This window comes from Triticum dicoccoides, chromosome 6B, assembly GCF_002162155.2.
Source record: "Triticum dicoccoides isolate Atlit2015 ecotype Zavitan chromosome 6B, WEW_v2.0, whole genome shotgun sequence".
Classification (NCBI taxonomy): domain Eukaryota; kingdom Viridiplantae; phylum Streptophyta; class Magnoliopsida; order Poales; family Poaceae; genus Triticum; species Triticum dicoccoides.
Window position 1 is genome coordinate 356412135 of NC_041391.1, and position 17359 is coordinate 356429493.

A 17359-nucleotide genomic window follows, 5' to 3' on the forward strand; every position below is an offset into this window, starting at 1 on the left:
TAAATAAGTTATGTGTTGTTGACATGCATCTTTGATGTTTGGGCCACCGCCATCCGATCTCATCTAGAGGGCCGAAGTTGTGTTCGAAATACTGAGATTTTGTATCCAGAGCAATGTTCAGCCAATTACACCTCAAGAACAGACTCAAATGACAAAAGCTTCTACACTGATTGTCTTTGTCTTGTCGAAACAATCGATTTTTATATAATAATCGTCTCAATCCAAGATCGTATGCAAAAGTTAGAGCCATCAGAGTACGACCCTACCACGAGGCAAAATATGGCGCGAGGGATCAGACAACCATTCTGATGGGTCGCATGAGATGTTTGGCCGTCAATACAGCCTTGAATGGAAACATTTACAGCACAAAAAAGTTTCACCTCATCGAGCCGATTGATTTTGATGTATAAATTGTCTCAATCCAAGGTCATATGCAACCTGGAGAGGCAAAATAAGATCAGGCTAAAGTTTGGGCCAGATTCGGGTTGAATCTGAGTTAGACTAGAGCTAGGACTCTAGGACGTGAATTGAGCTAATTTTCTTGTAGCGAAACCATAGACGAATGCTTTGCTTGTACGTGAAGTCCAGCCGCCTCTTATATTTAATGGAGGTGACGGCCGATTGAAACAACACACAATCGAACAATCAATCTACTTTTACCCTAGTTTTACATCTCTTCCTTGTTCTTTCTCTCTCGTTCTTCGTTCGTTTTTTGTTGAAGGGCAGCGATCCTCGAGGCTGTAGGGGCGGGCGAACCGAACTAGGGCAGCCCATAGACACCGCACGTTCAGACGGGGTCCCTCCTGAGCGCGTGGGGTTTCGGGTCCTGAAAAGCATCCGTCGGATTGCTTGCGTACCGCGCTTCCGGACGGGTTTCTTCAACGTGAGCTGCGGTGCATCACACTCGGTGTTCGAGTTTCGAGGTACATGGTGACGTGTTCGCGTGCGAACAGATATGGATTGTGTAAACACATAGACAGCTTGAGGAATGTTGATTTAAGTGGGAGTTCACTAGTAATTTGATTAACTGAATGCATTATCATGAACATAGTCAATTGTCTTTGCAAAATTATGTCGTAGATCAAGGGCTCATGTTCTAGCTCCCGTGAATTTTAATGCGTTACTAGAGAAAGAAAAGTTGAAAGATGATGGAAGCAACTATGCAGAATTATCCTCACTGCTGCACAGAAGGCTTATGTCCTTGAAGCACCGCTAGGTGTGCCACCCGCTCCCACAAACCTAGACGCTATGAATGTCTGGTAGACCAGGAATGATGACTACTCGATAGTTCAATGCGCCATGCTTTACGGCTTAGAACAGGGGCTCCAAAGATGTTTTGAGCACCACGGAGCATATGAGATGTTCCAGGACCTGAAATTTGGTATTTCAAGCTCATTCCCGGGTTGAGAGGTATGACACCTTCGATAAGTTCTTTAGCTGCAAGATGGAGGAGAATAACTTCATTAGTGAGCATGCACTCAGAATGTCTGAGTACTACAACCACTTGAATCAGTTGGGAGTTAATCTTCCAGATGAAGTAGGGATTGATAGAGTTCTCCAGTCACTGCCACCAAGCTACAAGGGCTTTGTGATTAACAATAATATGCAATGGATGGAGAAAGAATCCCTGAGCTCTTCGTGATGCTTAAGGCCGTGGATGTAGAAATCAAGAAAGCCACCAAGCGTTGATGGTCAATAAGACCACCAGTTTCAATAAGGGCAAGGTGAAGAAATGGAACTACAAGAAGAATGTTAAGACAGTTGCTACTCCCGTGAAGAAACCCAAGGTTGGACCTAAACCCGAGATTGAGTGCTTCTATTGCAAAGGGAAGGGCCACTGGAAGCGGAACTGCCCCAAGTACTTGGCAAATAAGAAGGCTGACAACGTCAACTAAGCTATATTTGATATACATGGTATTGATGTGTACCTTACTAGTGCTCGTAGAAGCACCTGGATATTTCATACTAGTTCAGTTTCTAATATTTCTAACTCGAAATAGGAGCTGCGGAATAAATGAAGACTAGGTAAGAACGAGGTGATGATGCGCGTCGGAAATGGTTCCAAGGTTGATGTGATCGCCGTCAGCACGCTCCCTCTACTTTTACCTTCGGGATTAATTATGAACCTAAATTATTGTATTTGGTGCCTGCATTAAGCATGAACATTATATCTCGATCTTGTTTATTGCGAGACGGTTATTCATTTAAGTCAGAGAATAATGGTTGTTCTATTTATATGGATAATATCTTTTATTGTCATGCACCCCTTGTGAATGGTTTATTCTTGTTGAATCTCGATCGTAGTGATACAAATATTCATAATATTGATGCTAAAAAATGCAAAGTTAATGATGAAAGAACCACATACTTGTGGTGTTGCCGCTTAGGTCGTATTGATGTAAAGCACATGAAGAAACTCCATGCTGATGGGCCTTTGGAAGCACTTGATTATGAATCATTTGATATATGTGAACAATTCTCTTGTAGGGTGAAACCCTAAGGGAGATCTTTTCACAGTTGGAGGGGGAAAAGCGATGAACTCACAAGAACACAAGGGAAAATCACGCAAACAAACCCAATTACACATCCACTAGAATTGCACACATGCGATCTACAAGTATACAAGAAAAATTCAAGGAAAATAGCACTAGGGTAAAAGTTCTTCCCACTCCAAAGGAGGCGAGGTCTTGGTGATGGTCTTCTCCTAGAGGAGGCATTGATAATCCACTAGGATTCTTCCCTAGAGGCATCTTGATTTCCAAGAGGAGGGGAAGATGGGAAAAGCTCTCTCAATGTCTATCCAATACTTGGCTGACCCTAGAAACAAGATAGATATGGAGTACTTATAGGCTAGGGACGAAATGGGAGGAAACTGGGGTAGAAGGGTCTTTAACCCGAATTGCACGCACGCATCAGCAGGACAGTCCGGGAACCCGGGGGTCATTGGGAGAAGGAGGGACAAGCACCCAGGGGTAGAGTCCGGGCACCCGGGGCACGCCAGGTGAGGGGCCGGGCACTCGGGGCGGTGTGAGGCCCGGGGACCCAAGGTGTCCAGGGGGCCGCACCTTCGGTGGCTGTAGGGGGTGGGCACCCGGGGGCTGAGGGCCTAGGCACCCGGGGTGGGCAGAGGGCCTCGCCGAGGCAGCAGCCGGGCACCCATAGGCCAAAGTGGTCGGGCACCCGAGGCGGACAGGGAGGCGGCCAGCCGACGGCTGGGAGACTGGGCACCCGGGGTAGTCCGGGACCTCCACCTCTTCGTGCTCCGCATGTCCTTCTTCCTTCTCCTCCTCCGTGGGTGCTTGGGTGTCCCTCCTAGCTTCTTCATGCACTTTTCCTTGGTACCTAAGAATGCATAGAGTTTCCATTTGAGGTAGAATCCAATTCTCATGTGAATCCGAATGAAACTCGAAGAGGAAAGAGTTAACCTCGGTTTCGATGGCACGTGCGCGGGTTCTTGTCATTGGTCCTCCGCGAGGTGCTTAATGAGTTGTAGTAGAGTCCATGGAGATGATGGAGGGATGCTCTGCATCATCTCCACCCCCCTTGGGAGAGATCTATCCACGGATCGTGATGTTCATCTCATTGTATGGGGACAAGTCTTTGATGTTGAAGATGTCGTTTATGTTGTACTTGTCACGCGGGATGTCAATTTTGTAGGTGTTGTCATTGTAACACACAAGCACCTTGATGGGTCCATTGGCTCTCGGAAGTAGCTTGGACTTGTGCTTTTGGGGAAGCGGTCCTTGTGGAGATGTAGCCATAAGAGATCGCCCGGTTGGAACACCATTGGTGTATTGTTGATGTTGAGCTTGGTGGCGAGGCGGTGTTCTTGACACTCGATCATGCACCTTGTTTCTTCATGCATCTTCTTGAGGTAAGTGGCTCGTGCGCTAGCATCCATGTTCGCTCGTTCTTGGAGCGGGAGAGTGATACATCTCCAATGTATCTATAATTTTTTACTGTTCCATGCTATTATATTATCTATTTTGGATGTTTAATAGGAATTTATATGCTATTTTATATTATTTTGGGGAATAACCTATTAGCTGAGAGCCCAATGCTAGTTTCTATTTTTTTGCCTATTGTAGAGTTTTGCAGAAAAGGAATACCAAACAGAATGAAACTTTCGCGATGATCTTTCTTGGACCATAAGGAAACTAGAAGACTTGGAGATGAAGTCGAAGACACAACAAGGCAGCCACGAGGCAGGAGGGCGCGCCCAGGGGGTAGCGCACGCCCCTACCTTGTGGGCCCCTCGTGAGTCTCCTGACCTAGCTCCTTCGCCTATATATACTCTTATACCCTGAAAGCATCCAGGAGAGCCACGAAACCACTTTTCCACCGCCGCGACCTTCTGTACCTATCTTGGGGACATTTCCAGCATCCTGCCAGAGGGGGATTGATCACGGAGGGCTTCTTCATCAACACCATTGCCTCGCCGATGATGCATGAGTAGTTTACCATAGACCTTCGGGTCCATAGCCAGTAGCTAGATGGCTTCTTCTCTCTCTTTTTGATTCTCAATACCATGTTCTCCTCGATGTTGTTGGAGATCTATTCGATGTACTACTCTTTTGCGGTGTGTTTCCCGAGATCCGATGGATTGTGGATTTATGATCAGATTATCTATGAATATTATTTGGTTCTTCTCTGAATTCTTATATGCATGATTTGATGTCTTTGCAAGTCTCTTTGAATTATCGGTTTAGTTTGGCCTACTAGATTGATCTTTCTTGCAATAAGAGAAGTGCTTAGCTTTGGGTTCTATCTTGCGGTGTCCTTTCCCAGTGACAGTAGGGGCAGCAAGGCATGTATTGTATTGTTCCCATCAAGGATAAAAAGATGGGGTTTTCATCATATTGCTTCAGCTAATTCCTCTACATCATGCCATCTTACTTAATGCATTACTCTGTTCTTTATGAACTCAATACTCTAGATGAAGGCAGGAGTCGGTCGATGTGTGGAGTAATAGTAGTAGATGTAGAATCGTTTCGGTCTACTTGACACGGACGTGATGCCTATGTTCATGATCATTGCCTTAGATATCCTCATAACTTTGCGCTTTTCTATCAATTACTCGGCAATAATTTGTTTACCCACCGTAAGATTTGCTATCTTGAGAGAAGCCACTAGTGAAACATATGGCCCCCGGGTCTCTTTTCCATTATATAAGTTCTCTTTTACATATTACTAGTTTCCGATGTACTATTTTTCAATCTTTTACTTTTCGATCTATAAACCAAAAATGCCTAAAATATTTACTTTACCGTTTATCTATCTCTATCAGATCTCACTTTTGCAAGTGACCGTGAAGGGATTGACAACCCCTTTATCGTGTTGGGTGAAAGTTGTTGATTGGTTGTGCAGGTACTTGGTGACTTGTGCGTTGTCTCCTACTGGATTGACCTTGGTTCTCAGACTAACGGAAATACTTATGCTACTTTGCTGCATCACCCTTTCCTCTTCAAGGGAAAAACCAACGCAAGCTCAAGAGGTAGCAGAGAGGAAGAATGTCCAAGGGAGACAAAGGGTTGAAAACATAGACAACCTCGAAGGGGGACTTGCCGGTAGTAGAGTGTCTTGCTCAGTTGTAGGCGTACTCGGCGATGGGTAAGCACTCCTCCCACTCCTTGATGTTCTTCATGATCAACACGCGTAGGAGAGTAGATAGCGTCCGGTTGGTGTCTTTCATTTGGCCATCGGTTTGAGGATGATAGGCCATCGAGAATAGTATCTTGATGTCGAGCTTGGTGCATAGGTCTTCTAAAACTAGCTTAGGAACTTGACGTCTCGGTCCGACACAATTGTCTTCGACACTCATTGTAACCTCAAGATTTCCCTACAAAAAAGATTTGCAACATGTGAAGCATCATCTATATTATTGCATGGGATGAAATGTGCCATTTTAGAGAATTGTTCCACCACAAAAAATACAGAATCCTTGCCATTTTGAGTCCAAGGTAATCCAAGCACAAAATCCATGCTAATATCTTCCCATGGTTGATGTGGAATAGGAAGTGGCATATGTAAACCATGAGATTGAGCTTGTGACTTAGCTTTGCGGCATTTAGAGCAATGGTTGGTGAAGCGTGAGACATCGTGGAACATCTTGGGCCAAAAGTAGTTCTTGGAGAGCATGGCAAGTCTTGTTGCATCCAAAATGTCCCATAAGTCCTCCTCCATGAGCCTCTTGGAAAAGTAACAAATGAAGGGAAGACTCGGGGATGCATAGTTTGTTAGCTCTCATTAGATAACCATTCTTGATATAATATTGCTCCCAAGATGTATGCGTCAAACACTTAGCATACGGAGTAGCAAAAGTAACATCGTGCTCATACAAGTTTTTGATGTGATCAAATCCACTGACATTTGATACAAGTTGGGTAACAAGCATGCATTTGCGGGAAACAACATCCACCACAACATTTTCTTTGCCCTTAATGTACTTGATGACATAAGGAAAAGACCCAATGAATTCACTCCATTTGGCATGCCTTATATACAACTTGGGTTTACCTTTTAGGTATTTAAGTTTCTCATGATCGGTATGTATGACAAATTCATGTGGGCGAAGGTAATGCTCCCAAACATGCAATACTCACACTAAAGAACAGAATTCTTTCTCATAAATGGGATATTTAAGTTGAGCACCGGAAAGTTTTTTTGCTAAAATATGCAATGGGTCGCTTTTCTTCAATCAAAACTCCACCTATACCATTTCCACTAGCATCACAATGAACCTCAAAAGTTTTGTCAAAGTTAGGCAAAGCAAGAATCGGAGCATGTATAAGCAAAGATTTAAGCTCCTCAAATGTAGTAGATTGAGAGGGTCCCCAAACAAAGGGTGCATTCATCTTACTCAAAGCATGCAAAGGTGATGCAATGGTGCAGAAGTCCTTAACAAAGCGACGGTAGAAGCCCACAAGACCAAGGAAACTACACACTTGTTGAAAATTTGTGGGTTGATGCCAAGTTTTAATTGCTTCAATTTTAGACTCATCAACATGAACACCTTTAGAGGACACAAAGAACCCAAGAAAACAAGCTTGTCAACGCCAAAAATGCATTTCTCCATGTTAGCGTATAGACGCTCTTTTCTAAGAGTTTGCAAAACGGCTCTAAGATGGGTGACATGATATTTTAGAGATTTGCAAAACACAAGTATATCGTCAAAGTAGACCACAACGAATACGCCAATGTATGGGCAAAGAACATAACACATGAAACGCATGAAAGTACTGGGAGCTTCCGATAAACCCATAGGCATAACTAACCACTCGTACAAGCCAAATTTAGTTTTAAAAGCGGTCTTCCATTAATCACCTTCTTGAATGCGGATTTGGTAATAGCCACTTTTAATATCAATTTTTGAGAAATGGTGGCACCACTAAGCTCATCTAGCATAACCTCAAGGCATAGAATGGGATGCCTATAGTGAATGGTGATAGCATTGATGGGTCTACAATTGGAACACATGCAAAAACTACCGTCTTTCCTAGGCACAAGAATAACCGGAATGGCACAAGGGATTAAGCTTTCATGTACATGTCTGTTGTCGACGAGTTGTTGTACTTGCCTTTGTATTTCCTTAGTTTCTTCGGGGTTGACGCAGTATGGAGGTTTGTTTGGTAGAGGTGCACTGGGGATGAGGTTGATCTGGTGCTCGATACCTCATAATGGAGGAAGACCGGGAGGTAGCTCATCAGGGAAAACATCCACAAACTCCTGCAACAAATTAGACAACACTAGAGGAAGATTGTTAGAAGTGTTAGTCCTTGCCGCTTCATCTTTGCAAACTAGGACATAGTGTATGACACTAGATGGTTTCTCACACACTTCTATCATCTCACTTTTGGTGGCTAGGAGGACTAAGTTTTTCTCTCTAGGTGTAGGCGCTCACTCTCTTTGTGGTGGTTCACTCTCTCACTAGTCTCTCCGCGATGGGTGGATGCTTGCTTGTCAGTGATCACTTGACTTGGTGACATAGGTCGTAGCACATACTTCTTTCCCTTCATCTTGAAGCTATAATGGTTTTTTTCTTCCGTTGTGGATGACATCGCAGTCGAGTTGCCAAGGTCTCCCTAAGAGGAGATGACACACAGACATAGGAACCACATCACACTACAAGGTGTCCTCGTAGGCGCCGATCTTGAAGTAAACTTGCACAGTGTGCTCCACTTGAATGGTGCCGGAGTCGCTAAGCCATTGGACCTTGTAGGGGAGAGGATGCTTCTTCTTGACCAATTGTAGCTTGGAACATAGATCTCCACTTGACAAATTGTGGCAACTTCCTCCATCGATGATGACCTTCACAGAACGACCGTTGATGTTGGCCTCGGTGTGGAAGATGTGCCAATGTTGCTCTTCTTCTTGGTGGTCTTGAAGCATCAAGACCTTGGAGACCACGAGAGTGGGACTTGAATTGTTGTCACAAAAGACTTGATCATCTTCATCTTCGTTCATGTGTCAGTGCATGGCTACGTTCTCAAGGGCTTCCATTTGTTCTTGACTCATGGAGTTGTATGTACCATCATCATTGACAATCATGGTTTGCTTGTTGACGCATTGGAAGTACTTTTTTCGTCGGCCGCCACATGTGAAACACTTGAGAGAACTTGTCTTACTGGGGTCATCCGGTGGCGCCGATGATGAGGGGGTTTTGGATTTGTAGTTGCTTGCTAGAGGATGAGTCGAGGAAGGCGTAACTTGCTTGGAACTTGACTTGTCTCCGGTACTTGGGGATGCTCTAGTTGAGGTAGGAGGTGCTGGAGTTGTGGGAGCTTCAGTGTAGGAACCGTAGGTCTTGGAAGAGTACTTGGCATATTTGAAGTCATCTTGTACTTGTTGCTCGACCTTGGTTGCTTGATGAACTAACTTGAGGAGGTTGGAGTAGGGTTGGAAGTTAGCAATCCGCTTGATGGTGTGATTGAGGTCGTTCAAGAAGCGTGCCATAGTTTGTTTGTCATCCTCCTTGACATTGACCCATATCATGGCAATCTCCATTTCTTGGTAGTATTCTTCCACTATCTTCGTGCCTTGTTTGAGGAGTTGCAACTTCTTGAAAAGATTGTGGGTGTAGTGTGTAGGCACGAAGCGAGCTCCATGGCATCCTTCATTTGTGTCCAAGTTGTGATGGGTTGTTTCCCTCTCGCTTGTCATCACTCGATCACTTGTTCCCACCAAATTATGACGTAGTCTTGAAACTCAATGGAGGTCATAGTTGTGAAGACGAAATATCTTGTCGACTTTCAATGCCCATGATAGATATTCTTCGAGATCATTGCTTTCGGAGAACTTGGGCATGATGAACTTGAGCTTTCCATCGCGTTGTTCTTGATCATATTGGCGGTTTTGATGTCGCTCTTGGCGTGGGTGGGGGTCTTCAAGCACTCGTTCTGCTTGATGTCGCTCTTGGCATGGTGGAGGGTCTTTAAGCACTCGTTCCACTCGATGTCGCTCTTGGCATGCAGGAGGACGAGGCATATGTTCTTGGTTTCGTCTTTCTTGTTCTTCATGTTGGGCGTCTTCTCCTTGTCGTGCTTGGAGAAGTTCTTCCTCTTCCTCACGTACTAGGCGGCTGCATGTGGCAACGACTCTAGTAGACTCATGGAGTGCGTGTTGAGCCGCTTGAGATTGTTCTTCATGAGTTTGTTGCTCTTGCAGGAGTGCATCGCTGTCTTGAGATGGTTAACATGGAAGATGTGGTGGGGGTTGCTCATGATCCTTGGTGTGTCGCCCTTTCACGTGCTCGGACTCAGTCTTGCAAACCATTGCCATGGAATCGATTTTCTTGAGCTTGGCGATCTTGAATGACGTCATGGTGAGGAAAACGAGCTCGAGGAGGAATCGCATCGGAATAAGAGTATGCCGACGAGTGGCGACTTGAGTGGCATCATCTTGGTGAAGAGGTTGAGGAAGAAGTGCGGCCCATGGTCATGTTGCGGAATTCTTCCATTTGTTTGGAGAGCTTAGTGTCTAGGTAGTCACGCTTCCTTGCTTCCAATTGACAATGGTCGGTGGTGAGTTGCTCAATGCGATCACCCAAAGCTTCACTCTTTTGATGTAGGGCTCGTTGAGCGATGAAGAAGTGATTTTTGGTGACGTAGTCATGTTCATCATCTTGACCCTTGAAGAGTGGGTTCACCGAAGAAGTTGGCATATCCATCATAACCAAGTGTGGATGAGAAGTAAAATGATAGAACAATACCAAAGTTACCTTTTCCAAAGATTGTGGATGTATCGAGTATCGCTCAATGTAATGCGACAATAGTAGAATTGGGTATATGGTTGTTTCTCACACCTACACAAGTAAAGTTTATGGAGGAGCTTGGTTAGGATGAGTGGCACAAAACTTCAAGCAAATGTTAGTCAAGATATTGATAAGGTTGATAAGGTTCACAAAATTGCAAGTAAAGCAAATAGATCAAACCCAAGTATATCAGTAGGAACACAAACATGGAATATAGATGGGATCTGCACAACCAAGGACTGAGCTCAAAATGTGTAACCACGGAAAATGCTCTTGTTGTAGAGATGCTAAAGAGACGCTAGCTCGATTGGTCAAATGGGCCAGATACGCTTGTGCACCAACCTATCAGAGAAACGTGTCGTCTTCAATCCCAAGTATCCTATGTATGTAATGACCAAGATGATGTAGCTATGTAAAATGGCTCGATGCTATTTCTTACAAGCTCTTTGTTTCTCCTCTTTTGCTTAGCAGCTTTTTTTGACTATGCCATGATGATTGATTTGCGAGCCAAAATATGAGACAAATATGTAAGATATGCACGAGAGAGACTTATGGCACAATGATGATAGCAAGTTTATTTGCATGCTAAATTCAGCTTTGCGGAGTAACCGTATCACTAAGGTGCACAAAGAGCGTGACCCGACAATTCTCAACTTGCTAGTCTCGATGGGTAAGTTATGCAAAATGGCTTGGGTTATCAAGGAAAAAGGCAACGAAATGTACTAAGTGTCCTCCAGGTTACCATCCTTGCTTATGGTTGGTATGAGGATGATGTGGTCGTTGTCGATGTCGAGGCTCATGTGATGATGAATAGCAGTGTCATCAAAGTCAAACCGTTCCTAAGTAGCCGAAACACCTTAGGAAATGGAAACGACAACTCAAAATCGGTCAAATGCGGAAGGTGGATGTTCTTATGGTGACAAATTTGATGTAGGAAAAAGTTGGTGGTAATGATCTAAGTGGACGGGGGATGTCAAGAGCTACAAAACGAGCTAAAGAACATGAAAAACGGACTTTGCAAGTGAAAGTTATGATGAAAACAGAGTTAGGCTTGGGCTGAAACTATGGGGTGCGGGCGCGTGGTAGTTCGGGGTGGGGGTGCAAGGGGTGGTCATGAAAATCTTGCCTCGGGTGGACGATTTGGGCTGATTTTTTTAGAAGAGGCCAAATTTGGTGGATTTCGTAGTGGTAACAGTGGGGATGGTTGGGGAAAGGCTAGATCCACTTGCCAAACAACAAATTCATGGACCAAAACAACAAAATCTCCCAAGATCTAATAAATTGCAAGAAAAAATTTGGGGGCTATTTTGTGGGGATTTTCAAATTGGGATAGAAAAACAACGAAATTAGGCTAGCAAATGTGGGGTAGGTACTCCAAGATGTGAATCAACCTTGCTCATGAGACCATGATGTTGTAGGGTGAAACCCTAAGGGAGATCTTTTCACACTTGGAGGGGGGAGGGATGAAATCACAAGAACACAAGGGGAGACCCACTCAAACAAACCCAATTACACATGCACTAGAGTTGCACACATGAGATCCACAAGCATACAAGAAAAATTCAAGGAAAATAGCACTAGGGTAAAAGTTCTTCCCACTCCAAAGGAGGTGAGGTCTTGGTGATGGTCTTCTCCTAGAGGAGGCCTTGATAATCCACTAGGATTCTTCCCTGGAGGGGTCTTGATCTCCAAGAGGAGGCGAAGATGAGAAAAGCTCTCTAAATGTCTATCCAATACTTTGCTGACCCTAGAAAGAAGCTCGATGTGGAGTACTTATAGGCTAGGGACAAAATGAGAGGAAACTAGTGTACAAGGGACATTAACCCGAAATACGCGTAGGCATCAGTTGGATGGTCCGGGCACCCGGGGGTCACTGGGAGAACGAGGAGGTGCACCCGGGGTGGATTCCGGGCACCCGGGGCGCACTAGGTGAGGGGGGGGGAGCCCGGCGCATCTAGGGGGCCACGCCCTTGGTGGCTGTATGGGGCAGAGCAGCCAGGGGCTGAGGGCCGAGGTATCCGGCACGGGTAGAGGGCCTTGCCGAGCCAGCGGCCGAGCAGCTGGGGGCCAAATTGGCCGGGCACCCGGGGCGGCAAGGGAGGTGGCCAGCCGGCAGCTGGGAGACAGGGCACCCGGGGCTGCAGATGGCCGGGCACCCAGGGTAGTCCGGGACCTCTGCATCTTCATGCTCCACGTGTCCTTCTTCTTTCTCCTCCTCCATGGGTGCTTGGGTCTCCCTCCTAGCTTCTTTCATGGACTTCTCCTTGGTACCAAAGAATGCATAGAGTTTCCATTTGAGGTCGGATCCAACTCTCATGTGAATTGAATGAAACTCAAAGAGGAAAAAGTTAACCTTGGTTTCGATGGCACATGTGTGAGCTCTTGTCATTGGTCCTCCGCGAGGTGCTTGAGGAGTAGTAGTAGAGTCCATGGGGATAATGGAGGGATGCTCCGCATCACATTCTTTATGGGCAAGATGACTAAGACTCCGTTTTCCAGAACTATGGAGTGGGCTATTGACTTATTGGAAATAATGCATACTGATGTATGCGGTCTGCTGAGTGTTGCAGCATGCGGTGGATATCGTTATTTTCTTACCTTCATAGATGATTTGAGTAGATATGGGTATATTTACTTAATGAAGCACAAGTCTAAGACATTTGAGAAGTTCAAAGATTTTCAGAGTGAAGTAGAGAATCATCGTAACAAGAAAATTAAATTTCTACGATCTGATCATGGAGGTGAATATTTGAGTTATGAGTTTGGCGCTCATTTAAGACAGTGTGAATTGTTTCACAACTCAAGCCACACCACAACGTAATGGTGTGTCCGAACGTCATAATCGTACTTTATTGGATATGATGCGTTTTATATGATATCTCTTACCGATTTGCCACTATAATTTTGGGGTTATGCATTAGAGACAACCACACTCACTTTAAATAGGGCACCATCTAAATCTGTTGAGATGAAACCCGTATGACTTATGGTTTTGCAAGAAATCTAAGTTGTCGTTTCTTAAAGTTTGGGGATGCGATGTTTATGTCAAGAGGCTTCAGCTTGATAAGCTCAAATGCAAAGCGGATAAATGTGTCTTCATAGGATACCTTAAAGTGACCATTGGGTATACCTTCTATCACAAATCTGAGGGCAAGATTTTTGTTGCTAAGAATGGGTCCTTTCTAGAGAAGGAGTTTCTCTCGAAAGAATGGTGTGGGAGGAAAGTAGAAATTGATGAGGTAATCGTACGTTCTCTCAAACTGGAGAGTAACACATCACAGAAAGCAGTTCCCATGATGCCTACACCAACCAGAGAGGAAGCTAATTATGATGATCATGAAGCTTCAGATCAAGTTACTACCAATCTTCGTAGGTCGACCAAGACACATTCTGCACCAGAGTGGTACGGCAATCCCGTCCTTGAAGTCATGTTGTTAGACAACGGCGAACCTATGAACTATGAAGAAGCAACAATGAGCCCAAATTCAGACAAATGGCTTGAGGCCATGAAATCCGAGATAGGATCCATGTATGAGAAGAAAGAATGGACTTTGGTAGACTTGCTAGATGACCAAGAATAAATGGATCTTTAAGAACAAAACAGATGATGATGTTAATATCACCATCTATAAAGCTCGACTTGTCGCAAAAGGTTTTCTACAAATTCAAGGAGTTGACTATGATGAGACGTTCTCACCCATAGCTATCCTTAAGCTTGTTAGAATTATGTTAGCAATTGCGGCATACCATCATTATGAAATCTAGCAAATGGACGTCAGAACAGCGTTCCTTAACGGGTTCCTGAAAGAAGAGTTGTATATAGTGCAACCAAAAGGTTTTGCCGATCCTAAGGATGCTAACAAGGTATACAAGCTCGAGGGATCCATATATGGGCCGGTGCAAGCATCTTGGACTTGGAATATACACTTTGAAGAGGTGATCAAAGCTTTTGGGTTTTTATGAAGTTTATGAAGAAACTTGTATTTACAAGAAAGTGAGTGGGATCTCTATAGCATCTCTGATAGTATATGTGGATGAAATATTGGTGATTGGAAATGATGTAGAATTTCTGGAAAGCATAAAGGGTTGTGTGAAATGAGTTTTTGAAAGGAAGACCTGGGTAAAGCTTCTTACTTATTGGGCATGAAGATCTATAGAGATAGATCAATACACCTAATAAGACTTTCACAGAGCACATACCTTGACAAGTTTTTGAAGGAATTCAAAATGGATCAGTCAAAGAAAGAGTTCGTTCCTGTATTTTAGGGTGTGAATTTGAGTAAGACTCAAAACTCAACCATGGTAGAAGAAGGATAAAGGACGGAAGTCATCCCATAAGTCTGGCAAGGAGGTACCAAAGTGATCCAGGATTAGATCACTGGACAACGGTCAAAATTATCCTTTGGTGCCTAAAGAGGACTAAGGAAATGTTTCTCGGTTATGGAGCTGATAAAGAGTTGGTTGTGAAGGCTTATGTCAATGTAAGCTTTGACACCAATCCGGATGAATCTGACTCTCATTTCGGATACGTATTGAATGTGGGAGCTTTTAGCTAGAGTAGCTCCATACAGAGCATTGTAGAAATATAAATTTCGAAAGTATAGACGGATCTGAATCTTGCAAACTCGTTGACTAAAACCTCTCTCACAAGCAAAACATGATCAAACCCTAGAACTCACTTGGTGTTAATCACATGGCGATGTGAACTAGATTATTGACTCTAGTTCAAGTGGGAGACTATTGGAAATATGCCCTACAGGAAATGATAAATTGGTTATGATCATATTTCCTATTCGTGATTAATGTTTATAATTCATGCTACAAATTGTATTGATCTGAAACTTAAATACATGTGTAAATACATAAACTACATCGTGTCCCTAGCAAGCCTCTGCCAGACTAGCTCGTTAATCAAAGATTGTTAAGGTTTCCTAACCAAGGACATGAGTTGTCATTTGATAACGGGATCACATCATTAGGAGAATGATGTGATGGACAGACCCAACCGTGAACTTGGCATCAGATCATATAGTTATTTGCTATAGCTTTCTTCATGTCAAGTATCTATTCCTTCGACCATCAAATGATGCTACTCCTGGATACCAGAGGAATGCCTTGTGTGCTATCAAATGTGATGCGAAGCATCCTACGATCATCCCCATGTACACTACAAGGAGACCTCAACCTCAAGCATGCGCCATTAGACACAAGGTGAACTCGTTCCTAAGTCCTTCCCCCTTCTATTCATGCGATACAAGGTTGCTACCTAACGCAAAGACACTACATGTGCTCAGGAACCAAGGACTAAAGGAGGAAGAACGGCCATCGTCAAGACTTGTGCAGAATTTCTGCGAAGCAAATAAGTTCTGGCCACAGCCGGAACCTCCAGACCTTCCGGCCAGCCTGGAACCTCAGGCCCTCGACACTCCAGGCGACGCCCGGACTCGCCAACTCTCCGTCCAGCCCGGGACCTCCGGCCCTCGACACTCCAGGCGACGCCCGGACTCGCCAACTCTCCGTCTAGCCCGGACCCTGCCCGGAACCTCTGGTGCCCAGAACTTCTCGCCATCCTAGAACTTCTGGCCCTACTACACCAACGTTGTCCCAGACCGTGCCAACTCTTTGGATAGGCCGGACCATGACCGGACCCTCACCCGGAACCTCCGGCACCCGAACCTTCCAGCCATCCCCGGAACTTCCGGCCCTACCTGCGCGCGCACTCAGGCTAAGGCCCATGTACCTGTTTCACCCCTCACTTACCCCTTCGTGGCCTGATGTCTACTACACAACCTTCTTCTTGTAGACGTTGTTGGGCCTGCAAGTGCACAGGTTTGTAGGACAGTAGCAAATTTCCCTCAAGTGGATGACCTAAGGTTTATCAATCCGTAGGAGGCATAGGATGAAGATGGTCTCTCTCAAGCAACCCTGCAACCAAATAACAAAGAGTCTCTTGTGTCCGCAACACACCCAATACAATAGTAAATTGTATAGGTGCACTAGTTCGGCGAAGAGATGGTGATACAAGTGCAATATGGATGGTAGATAAATGTATTTGTAATATGAAATAATAAAAACAGCAAGGTAACTAATGATAAAAGTGAGCGTAAACGGTATTGCAATGATAGGAAACAAGGCCTAGGGTTCATACTTTCACTAGTGCAAGTTCTCTCAACAATAATAACATAGAAAGATCATATAACAAGCCCTCAACATGCAACAAAGAGTCACTCCAAAGCCACTAATAGCAGAGAACAAACGTAGAGATTACGGTAGGGTACGAAACCACCTCAAAGTTATTCTTTCGGATCGATCTATAAAAGAGTTCATACTAGAATAACACCTTAAGATACAAATCAACCAAAACCCTAATGTCACCTAGATACTCCATTGTCACCTCAAGTATCCGTGGGCATGATTATACGATATGCATCACACAATCTCAGATTCATCCAACCAACATAAAAGTACTTCAAAGAGTGCCCCAAAGTTTCTACCGGAGAGTCAAAAACGTGTGCCAACCCCTATGCATAGGTTCCCAATGTCACGAAACCTGCAAGTTGATCACCAAAACATACATCAAGTGGCACATGATATCCCATCACCATAGATAATCACGGCAAGACATACATCAAGTGTTCTCATAAAAGACTCAATCCGGTAAGATAACTTCAAAGGGGAAACTCAATTCATCACAAGAGAGTAGAGGGGGAGAAACATCATAAGATCCAACTACAAGAGCAAAGCTCGGGATACATCAAGATCGTGCCTTCGAGGGAACACGAGAGAGAACACGAGAGAGAGAGAGAGAGAGAGAGAGAGAGAGAGATCAAACACATAGCTACTGGTACATACCCTCAGCCCCGAGGGTGAACTACTCCCTCCTCGTCATGGATAGCGCCGGGATGATGAAGATGGCCACCGGTGATGGGATCCCCCTCCGGCGGGGTGCCAGAACGGGCTCCCGAGAGGTTTTTGGTGGCTACAGAGGCTTGCGGCGGCGGAACTCCCGATCTATCTTCTGTTCTGGAAGTTTTAGGGTACAAGAGTATATATGGGTGCAGGGGGTACGTCGGAGGAGCTACAGGGCCCCCACGAGGCAGGGGGCGCACC